The 22,013-nt window shown below is 44.6% G+C and overlaps 31 non-coding genes across 31 annotated transcripts; all 31 read right to left on the bottom strand.

Moving 5' to 3' along the window:
• Positions 1-287: 287 nt before the first annotated feature.
• On the bottom strand, positions 288-359 carry trnaa-ugc (transfer RNA alanine (anticodon UGC)). The gene has a single exon. It is a non-coding gene; the product is annotated as a tRNA-Ala (tRNA).
• Positions 360-1,812: 1,453 nt separating this feature from the next.
• On the bottom strand, positions 1,813-1,884 carry trnaa-ugc (transfer RNA alanine (anticodon UGC)). Its single transcript has one exon. It is a non-coding gene; the product is annotated as a tRNA-Ala (tRNA).
• Positions 1,885-2,748: 864 nt separating this feature from the next.
• On the bottom strand, positions 2,749-2,820 carry trnaa-ugc (transfer RNA alanine (anticodon UGC)). Its single transcript has one exon. It is a non-coding gene; the product is annotated as a tRNA-Ala (tRNA).
• Positions 2,821-3,326: 506 nt separating this feature from the next.
• On the bottom strand, positions 3,327-3,398 carry trnat-cgu (transfer RNA threonine (anticodon CGU)). The gene has a single exon. It is a non-coding gene; the product is annotated as a tRNA-Thr (tRNA).
• An 871-nt stretch (positions 3,399-4,269) lies between these two features.
• Positions 4,270-4,341, bottom strand: trnaa-ugc (transfer RNA alanine (anticodon UGC)). Its single transcript has one exon. It is a non-coding gene; the product is annotated as a tRNA-Ala (tRNA).
• A 508-nt stretch (positions 4,342-4,849) lies between these two features.
• Positions 4,850-4,921, bottom strand: trnat-cgu (transfer RNA threonine (anticodon CGU)). Its single transcript has one exon. It is a non-coding gene; the product is annotated as a tRNA-Thr (tRNA).
• An 871-nt stretch (positions 4,922-5,792) lies between these two features.
• trnaa-ugc (transfer RNA alanine (anticodon UGC)) lies at positions 5,793-5,864 on the bottom strand. Its single transcript has one exon. It is a non-coding gene; the product is annotated as a tRNA-Ala (tRNA).
• Positions 5,865-6,372: 508 nt separating this feature from the next.
• On the bottom strand, positions 6,373-6,444 carry trnat-cgu (transfer RNA threonine (anticodon CGU)). The gene has a single exon. It is a non-coding gene; the product is annotated as a tRNA-Thr (tRNA).
• Positions 6,445-6,728: 284 nt separating this feature from the next.
• Positions 6,729-6,800, bottom strand: trnaa-ugc (transfer RNA alanine (anticodon UGC)). The gene has a single exon. It is a non-coding gene; the product is annotated as a tRNA-Ala (tRNA).
• Positions 6,801-7,308: 508 nt separating this feature from the next.
• Positions 7,309-7,380, bottom strand: trnat-cgu (transfer RNA threonine (anticodon CGU)). The gene has a single exon. It is a non-coding gene; the product is annotated as a tRNA-Thr (tRNA).
• An 871-nt stretch (positions 7,381-8,251) lies between these two features.
• Positions 8,252-8,323, bottom strand: trnaa-ugc (transfer RNA alanine (anticodon UGC)). Its single transcript has one exon. It is a non-coding gene; the product is annotated as a tRNA-Ala (tRNA).
• A 508-nt stretch (positions 8,324-8,831) lies between these two features.
• On the bottom strand, positions 8,832-8,903 carry trnat-cgu (transfer RNA threonine (anticodon CGU)). Its single transcript has one exon. It is a non-coding gene; the product is annotated as a tRNA-Thr (tRNA).
• An 871-nt stretch (positions 8,904-9,774) lies between these two features.
• On the bottom strand, positions 9,775-9,846 carry trnaa-ugc (transfer RNA alanine (anticodon UGC)). Its single transcript has one exon. It is a non-coding gene; the product is annotated as a tRNA-Ala (tRNA).
• Positions 9,847-10,354: 508 nt separating this feature from the next.
• On the bottom strand, positions 10,355-10,426 carry trnat-cgu (transfer RNA threonine (anticodon CGU)). The gene has a single exon. It is a non-coding gene; the product is annotated as a tRNA-Thr (tRNA).
• Positions 10,427-10,710: 284 nt separating this feature from the next.
• On the bottom strand, positions 10,711-10,782 carry trnaa-ugc (transfer RNA alanine (anticodon UGC)). Its single transcript has one exon. It is a non-coding gene; the product is annotated as a tRNA-Ala (tRNA).
• Positions 10,783-11,290: 508 nt separating this feature from the next.
• trnat-cgu (transfer RNA threonine (anticodon CGU)) lies at positions 11,291-11,362 on the bottom strand. The gene has a single exon. It is a non-coding gene; the product is annotated as a tRNA-Thr (tRNA).
• Positions 11,363-12,233: 871 nt separating this feature from the next.
• On the bottom strand, positions 12,234-12,305 carry trnaa-ugc (transfer RNA alanine (anticodon UGC)). The gene has a single exon. It is a non-coding gene; the product is annotated as a tRNA-Ala (tRNA).
• Positions 12,306-12,813: 508 nt separating this feature from the next.
• trnat-cgu (transfer RNA threonine (anticodon CGU)) lies at positions 12,814-12,885 on the bottom strand. The gene has a single exon. It is a non-coding gene; the product is annotated as a tRNA-Thr (tRNA).
• Positions 12,886-13,756: 871 nt separating this feature from the next.
• On the bottom strand, positions 13,757-13,828 carry trnaa-ugc (transfer RNA alanine (anticodon UGC)). The gene has a single exon. It is a non-coding gene; the product is annotated as a tRNA-Ala (tRNA).
• Positions 13,829-14,336: 508 nt separating this feature from the next.
• On the bottom strand, positions 14,337-14,408 carry trnat-cgu (transfer RNA threonine (anticodon CGU)). The gene has a single exon. It is a non-coding gene; the product is annotated as a tRNA-Thr (tRNA).
• Positions 14,409-14,692: 284 nt separating this feature from the next.
• trnaa-ugc (transfer RNA alanine (anticodon UGC)) lies at positions 14,693-14,764 on the bottom strand. The gene has a single exon. It is a non-coding gene; the product is annotated as a tRNA-Ala (tRNA).
• Positions 14,765-15,272: 508 nt separating this feature from the next.
• trnat-cgu (transfer RNA threonine (anticodon CGU)) lies at positions 15,273-15,344 on the bottom strand. The gene has a single exon. It is a non-coding gene; the product is annotated as a tRNA-Thr (tRNA).
• An 871-nt stretch (positions 15,345-16,215) lies between these two features.
• trnaa-ugc (transfer RNA alanine (anticodon UGC)) lies at positions 16,216-16,287 on the bottom strand. Its single transcript has one exon. It is a non-coding gene; the product is annotated as a tRNA-Ala (tRNA).
• A 508-nt stretch (positions 16,288-16,795) lies between these two features.
• Positions 16,796-16,867, bottom strand: trnat-cgu (transfer RNA threonine (anticodon CGU)). The gene has a single exon. It is a non-coding gene; the product is annotated as a tRNA-Thr (tRNA).
• Positions 16,868-17,738: 871 nt separating this feature from the next.
• On the bottom strand, positions 17,739-17,810 carry trnaa-ugc (transfer RNA alanine (anticodon UGC)). Its single transcript has one exon. It is a non-coding gene; the product is annotated as a tRNA-Ala (tRNA).
• A 508-nt stretch (positions 17,811-18,318) lies between these two features.
• On the bottom strand, positions 18,319-18,390 carry trnat-cgu (transfer RNA threonine (anticodon CGU)). The gene has a single exon. It is a non-coding gene; the product is annotated as a tRNA-Thr (tRNA).
• Positions 18,391-18,674: 284 nt separating this feature from the next.
• trnaa-ugc (transfer RNA alanine (anticodon UGC)) lies at positions 18,675-18,746 on the bottom strand. The gene has a single exon. It is a non-coding gene; the product is annotated as a tRNA-Ala (tRNA).
• Positions 18,747-19,254: 508 nt separating this feature from the next.
• On the bottom strand, positions 19,255-19,326 carry trnat-cgu (transfer RNA threonine (anticodon CGU)). The gene has a single exon. It is a non-coding gene; the product is annotated as a tRNA-Thr (tRNA).
• Positions 19,327-20,197: 871 nt separating this feature from the next.
• trnaa-ugc (transfer RNA alanine (anticodon UGC)) lies at positions 20,198-20,269 on the bottom strand. The gene has a single exon. It is a non-coding gene; the product is annotated as a tRNA-Ala (tRNA).
• A 508-nt stretch (positions 20,270-20,777) lies between these two features.
• Positions 20,778-20,849, bottom strand: trnat-cgu (transfer RNA threonine (anticodon CGU)). The gene has a single exon. It is a non-coding gene; the product is annotated as a tRNA-Thr (tRNA).
• Positions 20,850-21,720: 871 nt separating this feature from the next.
• On the bottom strand, positions 21,721-21,792 carry trnaa-ugc (transfer RNA alanine (anticodon UGC)). Its single transcript has one exon. It is a non-coding gene; the product is annotated as a tRNA-Ala (tRNA).
• Between the last annotated feature and the right edge of the window lie 221 nt (positions 21,793-22,013).

Below are 22,013 nucleotides of genomic sequence, written 5' to 3'. Positions count from 1 at the left end.
ACAAAAACAGAATTGAAAACTGACAAAGCACTTTAATGGTCCAATGGCTAACCGGTGATCTTCGGTTACGAAGGCATGTGTTAAAAGCAGCAGTGAACATGCTCAAAAACACGACACCATTGTGACCGATGTATAACCGAACGGAAACTGAGCATCGTCTATCAATAAGAGAAGCTGCAAGCAACACTATTAAGGCACGAAAAGGGTAAGAGAAATGCACAGCGTCTGAATGTCAGCTCAACCCGAAAGGTTAAAATATAGCCAACAATATCTATAGACAATGCTCATGGAGATGCAGGGGATTGAACCCTGGACCTCATACATGCAAAGCATGCGCTCTTCCACTGAGCTACATCCCCTTGACATGTGGAACTAATTGGTTGTAGAGCCAAAGAGAATGATTCCAAAGGTTTATCAACTAGTCTACAGTTGCCTAATGTATCACTACTCCCTGAAGGGGTGAGAAGGCCTGCCACACCATCAGGAATACTTGGCCCTATAACATAGACTTTGACATACAGCCTCTTAATCTGCAACCTACCTGGAAGCAATGGAGAAATTCTTACCTAGCAAAGCCCAGTTTTCGCTCCTGCAGACTCTATCACATGGAAACCTGATGGTAAACTCAGTAAAGATCATTGAAATACTCAAAATAAAGGTAGAGGTCACATTAGAAATGGATGTAGATGTTCCCGTTGTCTGCCATTTAAAAGGTAAGCACCTTTCCGCCAGGCCATTTCAGCTGCTTCTTTGAGAGTCAGACGAGTGCTTGATCACATACAGAGGTCTCTTGTACAAGGACAAAATTGGAAGCAGATATTTTAGTAGTGAATGGACATTATAGACCGTTCGGTCCACTTTCCTTAAAGGCACGAACGGGGATCGAACCCGTGATCTTCGGTTTAACGAGACCGACGCCTTACCACTTGGCCACCATGCCATAGAAAAGAGAGAGTCCTTAAATTTGAACCACACACAAACTTATGAGGACATGTGGTAACTCCGACAGCGGAAATGTGAGGAAATGGCAGGAACATGCTCAAAATCACAACACTGTTCTGACCCGTGAATTGATACCAATTCTACCGATTCTACACTGTCCATAGGCTGTAACCAAAATAGCATTGCATAGGCAGCTACCAAAAGGAGAACAGAAGAAGCAACCCATGTCTTGGTGACTGGAAGAAAGTTGCACAGTTGAGTCACAGCCGTTTGGGGACTCACCCAGGAAAGAGCACTTTTTGGTTGTTGGGGCCTAACAGGAAGCAAGAGTACCTGAGTGTTAAACAATGGCATTCAGGAAACAAGCTATGCTTCATTGAGATGCTGGGGGTCGAAGCCAGTTCCTCACACAGGCGAAGCATGCGCTCTACCACTGAGCTACATCCCCACTTGTAAGGTTGTCTTCAGAATTCTGAAAGAGTCTAGCACAGCAAATACAGCCACCAGAAGCAGTAACAGGACAAACCCATGAAGCAAGTTATACTTCAGCAGCAGCCATGCCAGAATGTCAAGTTTGCAAGGAACAAAAACAGAATTGAAAACTGACAAAGCACTTTAATGGTCCAATGGCTAACCGGTGATCTTCGGTTACGAAGGCATGTGTTAAAAGCAGCAGTGAACATGCTCAAAAACACGACACCATTGTGACCGATGTATAACCGAACGGAAACTGAGCATCGTCTATCAATAAGAGAAGCTGCAAGCAACACTATTAAGGCACGAAAAGGGTAAGAGAAATGCACAGCGTCTGAATGTCAGCTCAACCCGAAAGGTTAAAATATAGCCAACAATATCTATAGACAATGCTCATGGAGATGCAGGGGATTGAACCCTGGACCTCATACATGCAAAGCATGCGCTCTTCCACTGAGCTACATCCCCTTGACATGTGGAACTAATTGGTTGTAGAGCCAAAGAGAATGATTCCAAAGGTTTATCAACTAGTCTACAGTTGCCTAATGTATCACTACTCCCTGAAGGGGTGAGAAGGCCTGCCACACCATCAGGAATACTTGGCCCTATAACATAGACTTTGACATACAGCCTCTTAATCTGCAACCTACCTGGAAGCAATGGAGAAATTCTTACCTAGCAAAGCCCAGTTTTCGCTCCTGCAGACTCTATCACATGGAAACCTGATGGTAAACTCAGTAAAGATCATTGAAATACTCAAAATAAAGGTAGAGGTCACATTAGAAATGGATGTAGATGTTCCCGTTGTCTGCCATTTAAAAGGTAAGCACCTTTCCGCCAGGCCATTTCAGCTGCTTCTTTGAGAGTCAGACGAGTGCTTGATCACATACAGAGGTCTCTTGTACAAGGACAAAATTGGAAGCAGATATTTTAGTAGTGAATGGACATTATAGACCGTTCGGTCCACTTTCCTTAAAGGCACGAACGGGGATCGAACCCGTGATCTTCGGTTTACGAGACCGACGCTTACCACTTGGCCACCATGCCATAGAAAAGAGAGAGTCCTTAAATTTGAACCACACACAAACTTATGAGGACATGTGGTAACTCCGACAGCGGGAAATGTGAGGAAATGGCAGGAACATGCTCAAAATCACGACACCATTGTGACCTATGTATAACCGAACGGAAACTGAGCATCGTCTATCAATAAGAGAAGCTGCAAGCAACACTATTAAGGCACAAAAAGAGTGAGAGAAATGCACAGCGTCTGAATGTCAGCTCAACCCGAAAGGTTAAAATATAGCCAACCATATCTATAGATAATGCTCATGGAGATGCAGGGGATTGAACCCTGGACCTCATACATGCAAAGCATGCGCACTTCCACTGAGCTACATCCCCTTGACGTGTGGAACTAATTGGTTGTAGAGCCAAAGAGAATGATTCCAAAGGTTTATCAACTAGTCTACAGTTGCCTAATGTATCACTACTCCCTGAAGGGGTGAGAAGGCCTGCCACACCATCAGGAATCCTTGGCCCTATAACATAGACTTTGACATACAGCCTCTTAATCTGCAAACTACCTGAAGCAATGGAGAAATTCTTACCTAGCAAAGCCCAGTTTTCGCTCCTGCAGACTCTATCACATGGAAACCTGATGGTAAACTCAGTAAAGATCATTGAAATACTCAAAACAAAGGTAGAGGTCACATTAGAAATGGAGGTAGATGTTCCCGTTGTCTGCCATTTAAAAGGTAAGCACCTTTCCGCCAGGACATTTCAGCTGCTTCTTGAGAGTCAGACGAGTGCTTGATAACATACAGAGGTCTCTTGTACAAGGACAAAATTGGAAGCAGATATTTTGGTAGTGAACGGACATTATAGACCGTTCGGTCCACTTTCCTTAAAGGCACGAACGGGGATCTAACCCGTGATCTTCGGTTTACGAGACCGACGCCTTACCACTTGGCCACCATGCCATAGAAAAGAGTGAGTGCTTAAATTTGAACCACACACAAACCTATGAGGGCATGTGGTAACTCCGACAGCGGAAGTGTGTGGAAATGGCTGGAACATGCTCAAAATCACAACACTGTTCTGACCCGTGAATTGATACCAATTCTACCGATTCTACACTGTCCATAGGCTGTAACCAAAATAGCATTGCATAGGCAGCTACCAAAAGGAGAACAGAAGAAGCAACCCATGTCTTGGTGACTGGAAGAAAGTTGCACAGTTGAGTCACAGCCGTTTGGGACTCACCCAGGAAAGAGCACTTTTTGGTTGTTGGGGCCTAACAGGAAGCAAGAGTACCTGAGTGTTAAACAATGGCATTCAGGAAACAAGCTATGCTTCATTGAGATGCTGGGGGTCGAAGCCAGTTCCTCACACAGGCGAAGCATGCGCTCTACCACTGAGCTACATCCCCACTTGTAAGGTTGTCTTCAGAATTCTGAAAGAGTCTAGCACAGCAAATACAGCCACCAGAAGCAGTAACAGGACAAACCCATGAAGCAAGTTATACTTCAGCAGCAGCCATGCCAGAATGTCAAGTTTGCAAGGAACAAAAACAGAATTGAAAACTGACAAAGCACTTTAATGGTCCAATGGCTAACCGGTGATCTTCGGTTACGAAGGCATGTGTTAAAAGCAGCAGTGAACATGCTCAAAAACACGACACCATTGTGACCGATGTATAACCGAACGGAAACTGAGCATCGTCTATCAATAAGAGAAGCTGCAAGCAACACTATTAAGGCACGAAAAGGGTAAGAGAAATGCACAGCGTCTGAATGTCAGCTCAACCCGAAAGGTTAAAATATAGCCAACAATATCTATAGACAATGCTCATGGAGATGCAGGGGATTGAACCCTGGACCTCATACATGCAAAGCATGCGCTCTTCCACTGAGCTACATCCCCTTGACATGTGGAACTAATTGGTTGTAGAGCCAAAGAGAATGATTCCAAAGGTTTATCAACTAGTCTACAGTTGCCTAATGTATCACTACTCCCTGAAGGGGTGAGAAGGCCTGCCACACCATCAGGAATACTTGGCCCTATAACATAGACTTTGACATACAGCCTCTTAATCTGCAACCTACCTGGAAGCAATGGAGAAATTCTTACCTAGCAAAGCCCAGTTTTCGCTCCTGCAGACTCTATCACATGGAAACCTGATGGTAAACTCAGTAAAGATCATTGAAATACTCAAAATAAAGGTAGAGGTCACATTAGAAATGGATGTAGATGTTCCCGTTGTCTGCCATTTAAAAGGTAAGCACCTTTCCGCCAGGCCATTTCAGCTGCTTCTTTGAGAGTCAGACGAGTGCTTGATCACATACAGAGGTCTCTTGTACAAGGACAAAATTGGAAGCAGATATTTTAGTAGTGAATGGACATTATAGACCGTTCGGTCCACTTTCCTTAAAGGCACGAACGGGGATCGAACCCGTGATCTTCGGTTTACGAGACCGACGCCTTACCACTTGGCCACCATGCCATAGAAAAGAGAGAGTCCTTAAATTTGAACCACACACAAACTTATGAGGACATGTGGTAACTCCGACAGCGGAAATGTGAGGAAATGGCAGGAACATGCTCAAAATCACAACACTGTTCTGACCCGTGAATTGATACCAATTCTACCGATTCTACACTGTCCATAGGCTGTAACCAAAATAGCATTGCATAGGCAGCTACCAAAAGGAGAACAGAAGAAGCAACCCATGTCTTGGTGACTGGAAGAAAGTTGCACAGTTGAGTCACAGCCGTTTGGGACTCACCCAGGAAAGAGCACTTTTTGGTTGTTGGGGCCTAACAGGAAGCAAGAGTACCTGAGTGTTAAACAATGGCATTCAGGAAACAAGCTATGCTTCATTGAGATGCTGGGGGTCGAAGCCAGTTCCTCACACAGGCGAAGCATGCGCTCTACCACTGAGCTACATCCCCACTTGTAAGGTTGTCTTCAGAATTCTGAAAGAGTCTAGCACAGCAAATACAGCCACCAGAAGCAGTAACAGGACAAACCCATGAAGCAAGTTATACTTCAGCAGCAGCCATGCCAGAATGTCAAGTTTGCAAGGAACAAAAACAGAATTGAAAACTGACAAAGCACTTTAATGGTCCAATGGCTAACCGGTGATCTTCGGTTACGAAGGCATGTGTTAAAAGCAGCAGTGAACATGCTCAAAAACACGACACCATTGTGACCGATGTATAACCGAACGGAAACTGAGCATCGTCTATCAATAAGAGAAGCTGCAAGCAACACTATTAAGGCACGAAAAGGGTAAGAGAAATGCACAGCGTCTGAATGTCAGCTCAACCCGAAAGGTTAAAATATAGCCAACAATATCTATAGACAATGCTCATGGAGATGCAGGGGATTGAACCCTGGACCTCATACATGCAAAGCATGCGCTCTTCCACTGAGCTACATCCCCTTGACATGTGGAACTAATTGGTTGTAGAGCCAAAGAGAATGATTCCAAAGGTTTATCAACTAGTCTACAGTTGCCTAATGTATCACTACTCCCTGAAGGGGTGAGAAGGCCTGCCACACCATCAGGAATACTTGGCCCTATAACATAGACTTTGACATACAGCCTCTTAATCTGCAACCTACCTGGAAGCAATGGAGAAATTCTTACCTAGCAAAGCCCAGTTTTCGCTCCTGCAGACTCTATCACATGGAAACCTGATGGTAAACTCAGTAAAGATCATTGAAATACTCAAAATAAAGGTAGAGGTCACATTAGAAATGGATGTAGATGTTCCCGTTGTCTGCCATTTAAAAGGTAAGCACCTTTCCGCCAGGCCATTTCAGCTGCTTCTTTGAGAGTCAGACGAGTGCTTGATCACATACAGAGGTCTCTTGTACAAGGACAAAATTGGAAGCAGATATTTTAGTAGTGAATGGACATTATAGACCGTTCGGTCCACTTTCCTTAAAGGCACGAACGGGGATCGAACCCGTGATCTTCGGTTTACGAGACCGACGCCTTACCACTTGGCCACCATGCCATAGAAAAGAGAGAGTCCTTAAATTTGAACCACACACAAACTTATGAGGACATGTGGTAACTCCGACAGCGGAAATGTGAGGAAATGGCAGGAACATGCTCAAAATCACGACACCATTGTGACCTATGTATAACCGAACGGAAACTGAGCATCGTCTATCAATAAGAGAAGCTGCAAGCAACACTATTAAGGCACAAAAAGAGTGAGAGAAATGCACAGCGTCTGAATGTCAGCTCAACCCGAAAGGTTAAAATATAGCCAACCATATCTATAGATAATGCTCATGGAGATGCAGGGGATTGAACCCTGGACCTCATACATGCAAAGCATGCGCACTTCCACTGAGCTACATCCCCTTGACGTGTGGAACTAATTGGTTGTAGAGCCAAAGAGAATGATTCCAAAGGTTTATCAACTAGTCTACAGTTGCCTAATGTATCACTACTCCCTGAAGGGGTGAGAAGGCCTGCCACACCATCAGGAATCCTTGGCCCTATAACATAGACTTTGACATACAGCCTCTTAATCTGCAAACTACCTGGAAGCAATGGAGAAATTCTTACCTAGCAAAGCCCAGTTTTCGCTCCTGCAGACTCTATCACATGGAAACCTGATGGTAAACTCAGTAAAGATCATTGAAATACTCAAAACAAAGGTAGAGGTCACATTAGAAATGGAGGTAGATGTTCCCGTTGTCTGCCATTTAAAAGGTAAGCACCTTTCCGCCAGGACATTTCAGCTGCTTCTTTGAGAGTCAGACGAGTGCTTGATAACATACAGAGGTCTCTTGTACAAGGACAAAATTGGAAGCAGATATTTTGGTAGTGAACGGACATTATAGACCGTTCGGTCCACTTTCCTTAAAGGCACGAACGGGGATCTAACCCGTGATCTTCGGTTTACGAGACCGACGCCTTACCACTTGGCCACCATGCCATAGAAAAGAGTGAGTGCTTAAATTTGAACCACACACAAACCTATGAGGGCATGTGGTAACTCCGACAGCGGAAGTGTGTGGAAATGGCTGGAACATGCTCAAAATCACAACACTGTTCTGACCCGTGAATTGATACCAATTCTACCGATTCTACACTGTCCATAGGCTGTAACCAAAATAGCATTGCATAGGCAGCTACCAAAAGGAGAACAGAAGAAGCAACCCATGTCTTGGTGACTGGAAGAAAGTTGCACAGTTGAGTCACAGCCGTTTGGGACTCACCCAGGAAAGAGCACTTTTTGGTTGTTGGGGCCTAACAGGAAGCAAGAGTACCTGAGTGTTAAACAATGGCATTCAGGAAACAAGCTATGCTTCATTGAGATGCTGGGGGTCGAAGCCAGTTCCTCACACAGGCGAAGCATGCGCTCTACCACTGAGCTACATCCCCACTTGTAAGGTTGTCTTCAGAATTCTGAAAGAGTCTAGCACAGCAAATACAGCCACCAGAAGCAGTAACAGGACAAACCCATGAAGCAAGTTATACTTCAGCAGCAGCCATGCCAGAATGTCAAGTTTGCAAGGAACAAAAACAGAATTGAAAACTGACAAAGCACTTTAATGGTCCAATGGCTAACCGGTGATCTTCGGTTACGAAGGCATGTGTTAAAAGCAGCAGTGAACATGCTCAAAAACACGACACCATTGTGACCGATGTATAACCGAACGGAAACTGAGCATCGTCTATCAATAAGAGAAGCTGCAAGCAACACTATTAAGGCACGAAAAGGGTAAGAGAAATGCACAGCGTCTGAATGTCAGCTCAACCCGAAAGGTTAAAATATAGCCAACAATATCTATAGACAATGCTCATGGAGATGCAGGGGATTGAACCCTGGACCTCATACATGCAAAGCATGCGCTCTTCCACTGAGCTACATCCCCTTGACATGTGGAACTAATTGGTTGTAGAGCCAAAGAGAATGATTCCAAAGGTTTATCAACTAGTCTACAGTTGCCTAATGTATCACTACTCCCTGAAGGGGTGAGAAGGCCTGCCACACCATCAGGAATACTTGGCCCTATAACATAGACTTTGACATACAGCCTCTTAATCTGCAACCTACCTGGAAGCAATGGAGAAATTCTTACCTAGCAAAGCCCAGTTTTCGCTCCTGCAGACTCTATCACATGGAAACCTGATGGTAAACTCAGTAAAGATCATTGAAATACTCAAAATAAAGGTAGAGGTCACATTAGAAATGGATGTAGATGTTCCCGTTGTCTGCCATTTAAAAGGTAAGCACCTTTCCGCCAGGCCATTTCAGCTGCTTCTTTGAGAGTCAGACGAGTGCTTGATCACATACAGAGGTCTCTTGTACAAGGACAAAATTGGAAGCAGATATTTTAGTAGTGAATGGACATTATAGACCGTTCGGTCCACTTTCCTTAAAGGCACGAACGGGGATCGAACCCGTGATCTTCGGTTTACGAGACCGACGCCTTACCACTTGGCCACCATGCCATAGAAAAGAGAGAGTCCTTAAATTTGAACCACACACAAACTTATGAGGACATGTGGTAACTCCGACAGCGGAAATGTGAGGAAATGGCAGGAACATGCTCAAAATCACAACACTGTTCTGACCCGTGAATTGATACCAATTCTACCGATTCTACACTGTCCATAGGCTGTAACCAAAATAGCATTGCATAGGCAGCTACCAAAAGGAGAACAGAAGAAGCAACCCATGTCTTGGTGACTGGAAGAAAGTTGCACAGTTGAGTCACAGCCGTTTGGGACTCACCCAGGAAAGAGCACTTTTTGGTTGTTGGGGCCTAACAGGAAGCAAGAGTACCTGAGTGTTAAACAATGGCATTCAGGAAACAAGCTATGCTTCATTGAGATGCTGGGGGTCGAAGCCAGTTCCTCACACAGGCGAAGCATGCGCTCTACCACTGAGCTACATCCCCACTTGTAAGGTTGTCTTCAGAATTCTGAAAGAGTCTAGCACAGCAAATACAGCCACCAGAAGCAGTAACAGGACAAACCCATGAAGCAAGTTATACTTCAGCAGCAGCCATGCCAGAATGTCAAGTTTGCAAGGAACAAAAACAGAATTGAAAACTGACAAAGCACTTTAATGGTCCAATGGCTAACCGGTGATCTTCGGTTACGAAGGCATGTGTTAAAAGCAGCAGTGAACATGCTCAAAAACACGACACCATTGTGACCGATGTATAACCGAACGGAAACTGAGCATCGTCTATCAATAAGAGAAGCTGCAAGCAACACTATTAAGGCACGAAAAGGGTAAGAGAAATGCACAGCGTCTGAATGTCAGCTCAACCCGAAAGGTTAAAATATAGCCAACAATATCTATAGACAATGCTCATGGAGATGCAGGGGATTGAACCCTGGACCTCATACATGCAAAGCATGCGCTCTTCCACTGAGCTACATCCCCTTGACATGTGGAACTAATTGGTTGTAGAGCCAAAGAGAATGATTCCAAAGGTTTATCAACTAGTCTACAGTTGCCTAATGTATCACTACTCCCTGAAGGGGTGAGAAGGCCTGCCACACCATCAGGAATACTTGGCCCTATAACATAGACTTTGACATACAGCCTCTTAATCTGCAACCTACCTGGAAGCAATGGAGAAATTCTTACCTAGCAAAGCCCAGTTTTCGCTCCTGCAGACTCTATCACATGGAAACCTGATGGTAAACTCAGTAAAGATCATTGAAATACTCAAAATAAAGGTAGAGGTCACATTAGAAATGGATGTAGATGTTCCCGTTGTCTGCCATTTAAAAGGTAAGCACCTTTCCGCCAGGCCATTTCAGCTGCTTCTTTGAGAGTCAGACGAGTGCTTGATCACATACAGAGGTCTCTTGTACAAGGACAAAATTGGAAGCAGATATTTTAGTAGTGAATGGACATTATAGACCGTTCGGTCCACTTTCCTTAAAGGCACGAACGGGGATCGAACCCGTGATCTTCGGTTTACGAGACCGACGCCTTACCACTTGGCCACCATGCCATAGAAAAGAGAGAGTCCTTAAATTTGAACCACACACAAACTTATGAGGACATGTGGTAACTCCGACAGCGGAAATGTGAGGAAATGGCAGGAACATGCTCAAAATCACGACACCATTGTGACCTATGTATAACCGAACGGAAACTGAGCATCGTCTATCAATAAGAGAAGCTGCAAGCAACACTATTAAGGCACAAAAAGAGTGAGAGAAATGCACAGCGTCTGAATGTCAGCTCAACCCGAAAGGTTAAAATATAGCCAACCATATCTATAGATAATGCTCATGGAGATGCAGGGGATTGAACCCTGGACCTCATACATGCAAAGCATGCGCACTTCCACTGAGCTACATCCCCTTGACGTGTGGAACTAATTGGTTGTAGAGCCAAAGAGAATGATTCCAAAGGTTTATCAACTAGTCTACAGTTGCCTAATGTATCACTACTCCCTGAAGGGGTGAGAAGGCCTGCCACACCATCAGGAATCCTTGGCCCTATAACATAGACTTTGACATACAGCCTCTTAATCTGCAAACTACCTGGAAGCAATGGAGAAATTCTTACCTAGCAAAGCCCAGTTTTCGCTCCTGCAGACTCTATCACATGGAAACCTGATGGTAAACTCAGTAAAGATCATTGAAATACTCAAAACAAAGGTAGAGGTCACATTAGAAATGGAGGTAGATGTTCCCGTTGTCTGCCATTTAAAAGGTAAGCACCTTTCCGCCAGGACATTTCAGCTGCTTCTTTGAGAGTCAGACGAGTGCTTGATAACATACAGAGGTCTCTTGTACAAGGACAAAATTGGAAGCAGATATTTTGGTAGTGAACGGACATTATAGACCGTTCGGTCCACTTTCCTTAAAGGCACGAACGGGGATCTAACCCGTGATCTTCGGTTTACGAGACCGACGCCTTACCACTTGGCCACCATGCCATAGAAAAGAGTGAGTGCTTAAATTTGAACCACACACAAACCTATGAGGGCATGTGGTAACTCCGACAGCGGAAGTGTGTGGAAATGGCTGGAACATGCTCAAAATCACAACACTGTTCTGACCCGTGAATTGATACCAATTCTACCGATTCTACACTGTCCATAGGCTGTAACCAAAATAGCATTGCATAGGCAGCTACCAAAAGGAGAACAGAAGAAGCAACCCATGTCTTGGTGACTGGAAGAAAGTTGCACAGTTGAGTCACAGCCGTTTGGGACTCACCCAGGAAAGAGCACTTTTTGGTTGTTGGGGCCTAACAGGAAGCAAGAGTACCTGAGTGTTAAACAATGGCATTCAGGAAACAAGCTATGCTTCATTGAGATGCTGGGGGTCGAAGCCAGTTCCTCACACAGGCGAAGCATGCGCTCTACCACTGAGCTACATCCCCACTTGTAAGGTTGTCTTCAGAATTCTGAAAGAGTCTAGCACAGCAAATACAGCCACCAGAAGCAGTAACAGGACAAACCCATGAAGCAAGTTATACTTCAGCAGCAGCCATGCCAGAATGTCAAGTTTGCAAGGAACAAAAACAGAATTGAAAACTGACAAAGCACTTTAATGGTCCAATGGCTAACCGGTGATCTTCGGTTACGAAGGCATGTGTTAAAAGCAGCAGTGAACATGCTCAAAAACACGACACCATTGTGACCGATGTATAACCGAACGGAAACTGAGCATCGTCTATCAATAAGAGAAGCTGCAAGCAACACTATTAAGGCACGAAAAGGGTAAGAGAAATGCACAGCGTCTGAATGTCAGCTCAACCCGAAAGGTTAAAATATAGCCAACAATATCTATAGACAATGCTCATGGAGATGCAGGGGATTGAACCCTGGACCTCATACATGCAAAGCATGCGCTCTTCCACTGAGCTACATCCCCTTGACATGTGGAACTAATTGGTTGTAGAGCCAAAGAGAATGATTCCAAAGGTTTATCAACTAGTCTACAGTTGCCTAATGTATCACTACTCCCTGAAGGGGTGAGAAGGCCTGCCACACCATCAGGAATACTTGGCCCTATAACATAGACTTTGACATACAGCCTCTTAATCTGCAACCTACCTGGAAGCAATGGAGAAATTCTTACCTAGCAAAGCCCAGTTTTCGCTCCTGCAGACTCTATCACATGGAAACCTGATGGTAAACTCAGTAAAGATCATTGAAATACTCAAAATAAAGGTAGAGGTCACATTAGAAATGGATGTAGATGTTCCCGTTGTCTGCCATTTAAAAGGTAAGCACCTTTCCGCCAGGCCATTTCAGCTGCTTCTTTGAGAGTCAGACGAGTGCTTGATCACATACAGAGGTCTCTTGTACAAGGACAAAATTGGAAGCAGATATTTTAGTAGTGAATGGACATTATAGACCGTTCGGTCCACTTTCCTTAAAGGCACGAACGGGGATCGAACCCGTGATCTTCGGTTTACGAGACCGACGCCTTACCACTTGGCCACCATGCCATAGAAAAGAGAGAGTCCTTAAATTTGAACCACACACAAACTTATGAGGACATGTGGTAACTCCGACAGCGGAAATGTGAGGAAATGGCAGGAACATGCTCAAAATCACAACACTGTTCTGACCCGTGAATTGATACCAATTCTACCGATTCTACACTGTCCATAGGCTGTAACCAAAATAGCATTGCATAGGCAGCTACCAAAAGGAGAACAGAAGAAGCAACCCATGTCTTGGTGACTGGAAGAAAGTTGCACAGTTGAGTCACAGCCGTTTGGGACTCACCCAGGAAAGAGCACTTTTTGGTTGTTGGGGCCTAACAGGAAGCAAGAGTACCTGAGTGTTAAACAATGGCATTCAGGAAACAAGCTATGCTTCATTGAGATGCTGGGGGTCGAAGCCAGTTCCTCACACAGGCGAAGCATGCGCTCTACCACTGAGCTACATCCCCACTTGTAAGGTTGTCTTCAGAATTCTGAAAGAGTCTAGCACAGCAAATACAGCCACCAGAAGCAGTAACAGGACAAACCCATGAAGCAAGTTATACTTCAGCAGCAGCCATGCCAGAATGTCAAGTTTGCAAGGAACAAAAACAGAATTGAAAACTGACAAAGCACTTTAATGGTCCAATGGCTAACCGGTGATCTTCGGTTACGAAGGCATGTGTTAAAAGCAGCAGTGAACATGCTCAAAAACACGACACCATTGTGACCGATGTATAACCGAACGGAAACTGAGCATCGTCTATCAATAAGAGAAGCTGCAAGCAACACTATTAAGGCACGAAAAGGGTAAGAGAAATGCACAGCGTCTGAATGTCAGCTCAACCCGAAAGGTTAAAATATAGCCAACAATATCTATAGACAATGCTCATGGAGATGCAGGGGATTGAACCCTGGACCTCATACATGCAAAGCATGCGCTCTTCCACTGAGCTACATCCCCTTGACATGTGGAACTAATTGGTTGTAGAGCCAAAGAGAATGATTCCAAAGGTTTATCAACTAGTCTACAGTTGCCTAATGTATCACTACTCCCTGAAGGGGTGAGAAGGCCTGCCACACCATCAGGAATACTTGGCCCTATAACATAGACTTTGACATACAGCCTCTTAATCTGCAACCTACCTGGAAGCAATGGAGAAATTCTTACCTAGCAAAGCCCAGTTTTCGCTCCTGCAGACTCTATCACATGGAAACCTGATGGTAAACTCAGTAAAGATCATTGAAATACTCAAAATAAAGGTAGAGGTCACATTAGAAATGGATGTAGATGTTCCCGTTGTCTGCCATTTAAAAGGTAAGCACCTTTCCGCCAGGCCATTTCAGCTGCTTCTTTGAGAGTCAGACGAGTGCTTGATCACATACAGAGGTCTCTTGTACAAGGACAAAATTGGAAGCAGATATTTTAGTAGTGAATGGACATTATAGACCGTTCGGTCCACTTTCCTTAAAGGCACGAACGGGGATCGAACCCGTGATCTTCGGTTTACGAGACCGACGCCTTACCACTTGGCCACCATGCCATAGAAAAGAGAGAGTCCTTAAATTTGAACCACACACAAACTTATGAGGACATGTGGTAACTCCGACAGCGGAAATGTGAGGAAATGGCAGGAACATGCTCAAAATCACGACACCATTGTGACCTATGTATAACCGAACGGAAACTGAGCATCGTCTATCAATAAGAGAAGCTGCAAGCAACACTATTAAGGCACAAAAAGAGTGAGAGAAATGCACAGCGTCTGAATGTCAGCTCAACCCGAAAGGTTAAAATATAGCCAACCATATCTATAGATAATGCTCATGGAGATGCAGGGGATTGAACCCTGGACCTCATACATGCAAAGCATGCGCACTTCCACTGAGCTACATCCCCTTGACGTGTGGAACTAATTGGTTGTAGAGCCAAAGAGAATGATTCCAAAGGTTTATCAACTAGTCTACAGTTGCCTAATGTATCACTACTCCCTGAAGGGGTGAGAAGGCCTGCCACACCATCAGGAATCCTTGGCCCTATAACATAGACTTTGACATACAGCCTCTTAATCTGCAAACTACCTGGAAGCAATGGAGAAATTCTTACCTAGCAAAGCCCAGTTTTCGCTCCTGCAGACTCTATCACATGGAAACCTGATGGTAAACTCAGTAAAGATCATTGAAATACTCAAAACAAAGGTAGAGGTCACATTAGAAATGGAGGTAGATGTTCCCGTTGTCTGCCATTTAAAAGGTAAGCACCTTTCCGCCAGGACATTTCAGCTGCTTCTTTGAGAGTCAGACGAGTGCTTGATAACATACAGAGGTCTCTTGTACAAGGACAAAATTGGAAGCAGATATTTTGGTAGTGAACGGACATTATAGACCGTTCGGTCCACTTTCCTTAAAGGCACGAACGGGGATCTAACCCGTGATCTTCGGTTTACGAGACCGACGCCTTACCACTTGGCCACCATGCCATAGAAAAGAGTGAGTGCTTAAATTTGAACCACACACAAACCTATGAGGGCATGTGGTAACTCCGACAGCGGAAGTGTGTGGAAATGGCTGGAACATGCTCAAAATCACAACACTGTTCTGACCCGTGAATTGATACCAATTCTACCGATTCTACACTGTCCATAGGCTGTAACCAAAATAGCATTGCATAGGCAGCTACCAAAAGGAGAACAGAAGAAGCAACCCATGTCTTGGTGACTGGAAGAAAGTTGCACAGTTGAGTCACAGCCGTTTGGGACTCACCCAGGAAAGAGCACTTTTTGGTTGTTGGGGCCTAACAGGAAGCAAGAGTACCTGAGTGTTAAACAATGGCATTCAGGAAACAAGCTATGCTTCATTGAGATGCTGGGGGTCGAAGCCAGTTCCTCACACAGGCGAAGCATGCGCTCTACCACTGAGCTACATCCCCACTTGTAAGGTTGTCTTCAGAATTCTGAAAGAGTCTAGCACAGCAAATACAGCCACCAGAAGCAGTAACAGGACAAACCCATGAAGCAAGTTATACTTCAGCAGCAGCCATGCCAGAATGTCAAGTTTGCAAGGAACAAAAACAGAATTGAAAACTGACAAAGCACTTTAATGGTCCAATGGCTAACCGGTGATCTTCGGTTACGAAGGCATGTGTTAAAAGCAGCAGTGAACATGCTCAAAAACACGACACCATTGTGACCGATGTATAACCGAACGGAAACTGAGCATCGTCTATCAATAAGAGAAGCTGCAAGCAACACTATTAAGGCACGAAAAGGGTAAGAGAAATGCACAGCGTCTGAATGTCAGCTCAACCCGAAAGGTTAAAATATAGCCAACAATATCTATAGACAATGCTCATGGAGATGCAGGGGATTGAACCCTGGACCTCATACATGCAAAGCATGCGCTCTTCCACTGAGCTACATCCCCTTGACATGTGGAACTAATTGGTTGTAGAGCCAAAGAGAATGATTCCAAAGGTTTATCAACTAGTCTACAGTTGCCTAATGTATCACTACTCCCTGAAGGGGTGAGAAGGCCTGCCACACCATCAGGAATACTTGGCCCTATAACATAGACTTTGACATACAGCCTCTTAATCTGCAACCTACCTGGAAGCAATGGAGAAATTCTTACCTAGCAAAGCCCAGTTTTCGCTCCTGCAGACTCTATCACATGGAAACCTGATGGTAAACTCAGTAAAGATCATTGAAATACTCAAAATAAAGGTAGAGGTCACATTAGAAATGGATGTAGATGTTCCCGTTGTCTGCCATTTAAAAGGTAAGCACCTTTCCGCCAGGCCATTTCAGCTGCTTCTTTGAGAGTCAGACGAGTGCTTGATCACATACAGAGGTCTCTTGTACAAGGACAAAATTGGAAGCAGATATTTTAGTAGTGAATGGACATTATAGACCGTTCGGTCCACTTTCCTTAAAGGCACGAACGGGGATCGAACCCGTGATCTTCGGTTTACGAGACCGACGCCTTACCACTTGGCCACCATGCCATAGAAAAGAGAGAGTCCTTAAATTTGAACCACACACAAACTTATGAGGACATGTGGTAACTCCGACAGCGGAAATGTGAGGAAATGGCAGGAACATGCTCAAAATCACAACACTGTTCTGACCCGTGAATTGATACCAATTCTACCGATTCTACACTGTCCATAGGCTGTAACCAAAATAGCATTGCATAGGCAGCTACCAAAAGGAGAACAGAAGAAGCAACCCATGTCTTGGTGACTGGAAGAAAGTTGCACAGTTGAGTCACAGCCGTTTGGGACTCACCCAGGAAAGAGCACTTTTTGGTTGTTGGGGCCTAACAGGAAGCAAGAGTACCTGAGTGTTAAACAATGGCATTCAGGAAACAAGCTATGCTTCATTGAGATGCTGGGGGTCGAAGCCAGTTCCTCACACAGGCGAAGCATGCGCTCTACCACTGAGCTACATCCCCACTTGTAAGGTTGTCTTCAGAATTCTGAAAGAGTCTAGCACAGCAAATACAGCCACCAGAAGCAGTAACAGGACAAACCCATGAAGCAAGTTATACTTCAGCAGCAGCCATGCCAGAATGTCAAGTTTGCAAGGAACAAAAACAGAATTGAAAACTGACAAAGCACTTTAATGGTCCAATGGCTAACCGGTGATCTTCGGTTACGAAGGCATGTGTTAAAAGCAGCAGTGAACATGCTCAAAAACACGACACCATTGTGACCGATGTATAACCGAACGGAAACTGAGCATCGTCTATCAATAAGAGAAGCTGCAAGCAACACTATTAAGGCACGAAAAGGGTAAGAGAAATGCACAGCGTCTGAATGTCAGCTCAACCCGAAAGGTTAAAATATAGCCAACAATATCTATAGACAATGCTCATGGAGATGCAGGGGATTGAACCCTGGACCTCATACATGCAAAGCATGCGCTCTTCCACTGAGCTACATCCCCTTGACATGTGGAACTAATTGGTTGTAGAGCCAAAGAGAATGATTCCAAAGGTTTATCAACTAGTCTACAGTTGCCTAATGTATCACTACTCCCTGAAGGGGTGAGAAGGCCTGCCACACCATCAGGAATACTTGGCCCTATAACATAGACTTTGACATACAGCCTCTTAATCTGCAACCTACCTGGAAGCAATGGAGAAATTCTTACCTAGCAAAGCCCAGTTTTCGCTCCTGCAGACTCTATCACATGGAAACCTGATGGTAAACTCAGTAAAGATCATTGAAATACTCAAAATAAAGGTAGAGGTCACATTAGAAATGGATGTAGATGTTCCCGTTGTCTGCCATTTAAAAGGTAAGCACCTTTCCGCCAGGCCATTTCAGCTGCTTCTTTGAGAGTCAGACGAGTGCTTGATCACATACAGAGGTCTCTTGTACAAGGACAAAATTGGAAGCAGATATTTTAGTAGTGAATGGACATTATAGACCGTTCGGTCCACTTTCCTTAAAGGCACGAACGGGGATCGAACCCGTGATCTTCGGTTTACGAGACCGACGCCTTACCACTTGGCCACCATGCCATAGAAAAGAGAGAGTCCTTAAATTTGAACCACACACAAACTTATGAGGACATGTGGTAACTCCGACAGCGGAAATGTGAGGAAATGGCAGGAACATGCTCAAAATCACGACACCATTGTGACCTATGTATAACCGAACGGAAACTGAGCATCGTCTATCAATAAGAGAAGCTGCAAGCAACACTGTTAAGGCACAAAAAGAGTGAGAGAAATGCACAGCGTCTGAATGTCAGCTCAACCCGAAAGGTTAAAATATAGCCAACCATATCTATAGATAATGCTCATGGAGATGCAGGGGATTGAACCCTGGACCTCATACATGCAAAGCATGCGCACTTCCACTGAGCTACATCCCCTTGACGTGTGGAACTAATTGGTTGTAGAGCCAAAGAGAATGATTCCAAAGGTTTATCAACTAGTCTACAGTTGCCTAATGTATCACTACTCCCTGAAGGGGTGAGAAGGCCTGCCACACCATCAGGAATCCTTGGCCCTATAACATAGACTTTGACATACAGCCTCTTAATCTGCAAACTACCTGGAAGCAATGGAGAAATTCTTACCTAGCAAAGCCCAGTTTTCGCTCCTGCAGACTCTATCACATGGAAACCTGATGGTAAACTCAGTAAAGATCATTGAAATACTCAAAACAAAGGTAGAGGTCACATTAGAAATGGAGGTAGATGTTCCCGTTGTCTGCCATTTAAAAGGTAAGCACCTTTCCGCCAGGACATTTCAGCTGCTTCTTTGAGAGTCAGACGAGTGCTTGATAACATACAGAGGTCTCTTGTACAAGGACAAAATTGGAAGCAGATATTTTGGTAGTGAACGGACATTATAGACCGTTCGGTCCACTTTCCTTAAAGGCACGAACGGGGATCTAACCCGTGATCTTCGGTTTACGAGACCGACGCCTTACCACTTGGCCACCATGCCATAGAAAAGAGTGAGTGCTTAAATTTGAACCACACACAAACCTATGAGGGCATGTGGTAACTCCGACAGCGGAAGTGTGTGGAAATGGCTGGAACATGCTCAAAATCACAACACTGTTCTGACCCGTGAATTGATACCAATTCTACCGATTCTACACTGTCCATAGGCTGTAACCAAAATAGCATTGCATAGGCAGCTACCAAAAGGAGAACAGAAGAAGCAACCCATGTCTTGGTGACTGGAAGAAAGTTGCACAGTTGAGTCACAGCCGTTTGGGACTCACCCAGGAAAGAGCACTTTTTGGTTGTTGGGGCCTAACAGGAAGCAAGAGTACCTGAGTGTTAAACAATGGCATTCAGGAAACAAGCTATGCTTCATTGAGATGCTGGGGGTCGAAGCCAGTTCCTCACACAGGCGAAGCATGCGCTCTACCACTGAGCTACATCCCCACTTGTAAGGTTGTCTTCAGAATTCTGAAAGAGTCTAGCACAGCAAATACAGCCACCAGAAGCAGTAACAGGACAAACCCATGAAGCAAGTTATACTTCAGCAGCAGCCATGCCAGAATGTCAAGTTTGCAAGGAACAAAAACAGAATTGAAAACTGACAAAGCACTTTAATGGTCCAATGGCTAACCGGTGATCTTCGGTTACGAAGGCATGTGTTAAAAGCAGCAGTGAACATGCTCAAAAACACGACACCATTGTGACCGATGTATAACCGAACGGAAACTGAGCATCGTCTATCAATAAGAGAAGCTGCAAGCAACACTATTAAGGCACGAAAAGGGTAAGAGAAATGCACAGCGTCTGAATGTCAGCTCAACCCGAAAGGTTAAAATATAGCCAACAATATCTATAGACAATGCTCATGGAGATGCAGGGGATTGAACCCTGGACCTCATACATGCAAAGCATGCGCTCTTCCACTGAGCTACATCCCCTTGACATGTGGAACTAATTGGTTGTAGAGCCAAAGAGAATGATTCCAAAGGTTTATCAACTAGTCTACAGTTGCCTAATGTATCACTACTCCCTGAAGGGGTGAGAAGGCCTGCCACACCATCAGGAATACTTGGCCCTATAACATAGACTTTGACATACAGCCTCTTAATCTGCAACCTACCTGGAAGCAATGGAGAAATTCTTACCTAGCAAAGCCCAGTTTTCGCTCCTGCAGACTCTATCACATGGAAACCTGATGGTAAACTCAGTAAAGATCATTGAAATACTCAAAATAAAGGTAGAGGTCACATTAGAAATGGATGTAGATGTTCCCGTTGTCTGCCATTTAAAAGGTAAGCACCTTTCCGCCAGGCCATTTCAGCTGCTTCTTTGAGAGTCAGACGAGTGCTTGATCACATACAGAGGTCTCTTGTACAAGGACAAAATTGGAAGCAGATATTTTAGTAGTGAATGGACATTATAGACCGTTCGGTCCACTTTCCTTAAAGGCACGAACGGGGATCGAACCCGTGATCTTCGGTTTACGAGACCGACGCCTTACCACTTGGCCACCATGCCATAGAAAAGAGAGAGTCCTTAAATTTGAACCACACACAAACTTATGAGGACATGTGGTAACTCCGACAGCGGAAATGTGAGGAAATGGCAGGAACATGCTCAAAATCACAACACTGTTCTGACCCGTGAATTGATACCAATTCTACCGATTCTACACTGTCCATAGGCTGTAACCAAAATAGCATTGCATAGGCAGCTACCAAAAGGAGAACAGAAGAAGCAACCCATGTCTTGGTGACTGGAAGAAAGTTGCACAGTTGAGTCACAGCCGTTTGGGACTCACCCAGGAAAGAGCACTTTTTGGTTGTTGGGGCCTAACAGGAAGCAAGAGTACCTGAGTGTTAAACAATGGCATTCAGGAAACAAGCTATGCTTCATTGAGATGCTGGGGGTCGAAGCCAGTTCCTCACACAGGCGAAGCATGCGCTCTACCACTGAGCTACATCCCCACTTGTAAGGTTGTCTTCAGAATTCTGAAAGAGTCTAGCACAGCAAATACAGCCACCAGAAGCAGTAACAGGACAAACCCATGAAGCAAGTTATACTTCAGCAGCAGCCATGCCAGAATGTCAAGTTTGCAAGGAACAAAAACAGAATTGAAAACTGACAAAGCACTTTAATGGTCCAATGGCTAACCGGTGATCTTCGGTTACGAAGGCATGTGTTAAAAGCAGCAGTGAACATGCTCAAAAACACGACACCATTGTGACCGATGTATAACCGAACGGAAACTGAGCATCGTCTATCAATAAGAGAAGCTGCAAGCAACACTATTAAGGCACGAAAAGGGTAAGAGAAATGCACAGCGTCTGAATGTCAGCTCAACCCGAAAGGTTAAAATATAGCCAACAATATCTATAGACAATGCTCATGGAGATGCAGGGGATTGAACCCTGGACCTCATACATGCAAAGCATGCGCTCTTCCACTGAGCTACATCCCCTTGACATGTGGAACTAATTGGTTGTAGAGCCAAAGAGAATGATTCCAAAGGTTTATCAACTAGTCTACAGTTGCCTAATGTATCACTACTCCCTGAAGGGGTGAGAAGGCCTGCCACACCATCAGGAATACTTGGCCCTATAACATAGACTTTGACATACAGCCTCTTAATCTGCAACCTACCTGGAAGCAATGGAGAAATTCTTACCTAGCAAAGCCCAG

This window comes from Brachyhypopomus gauderio, unplaced genomic scaffold, assembly GCF_052324685.1.
Source record: "Brachyhypopomus gauderio isolate BG-103 unplaced genomic scaffold, BGAUD_0.2 sc191, whole genome shotgun sequence".
NCBI lineage: Eukaryota > Metazoa > Chordata > Actinopteri > Gymnotiformes > Hypopomidae > Brachyhypopomus > Brachyhypopomus gauderio.
The sequence above is the reverse complement of the archived record's forward strand: the minus strand, read 5'-3'. Positions and strand labels throughout refer to the sequence as shown.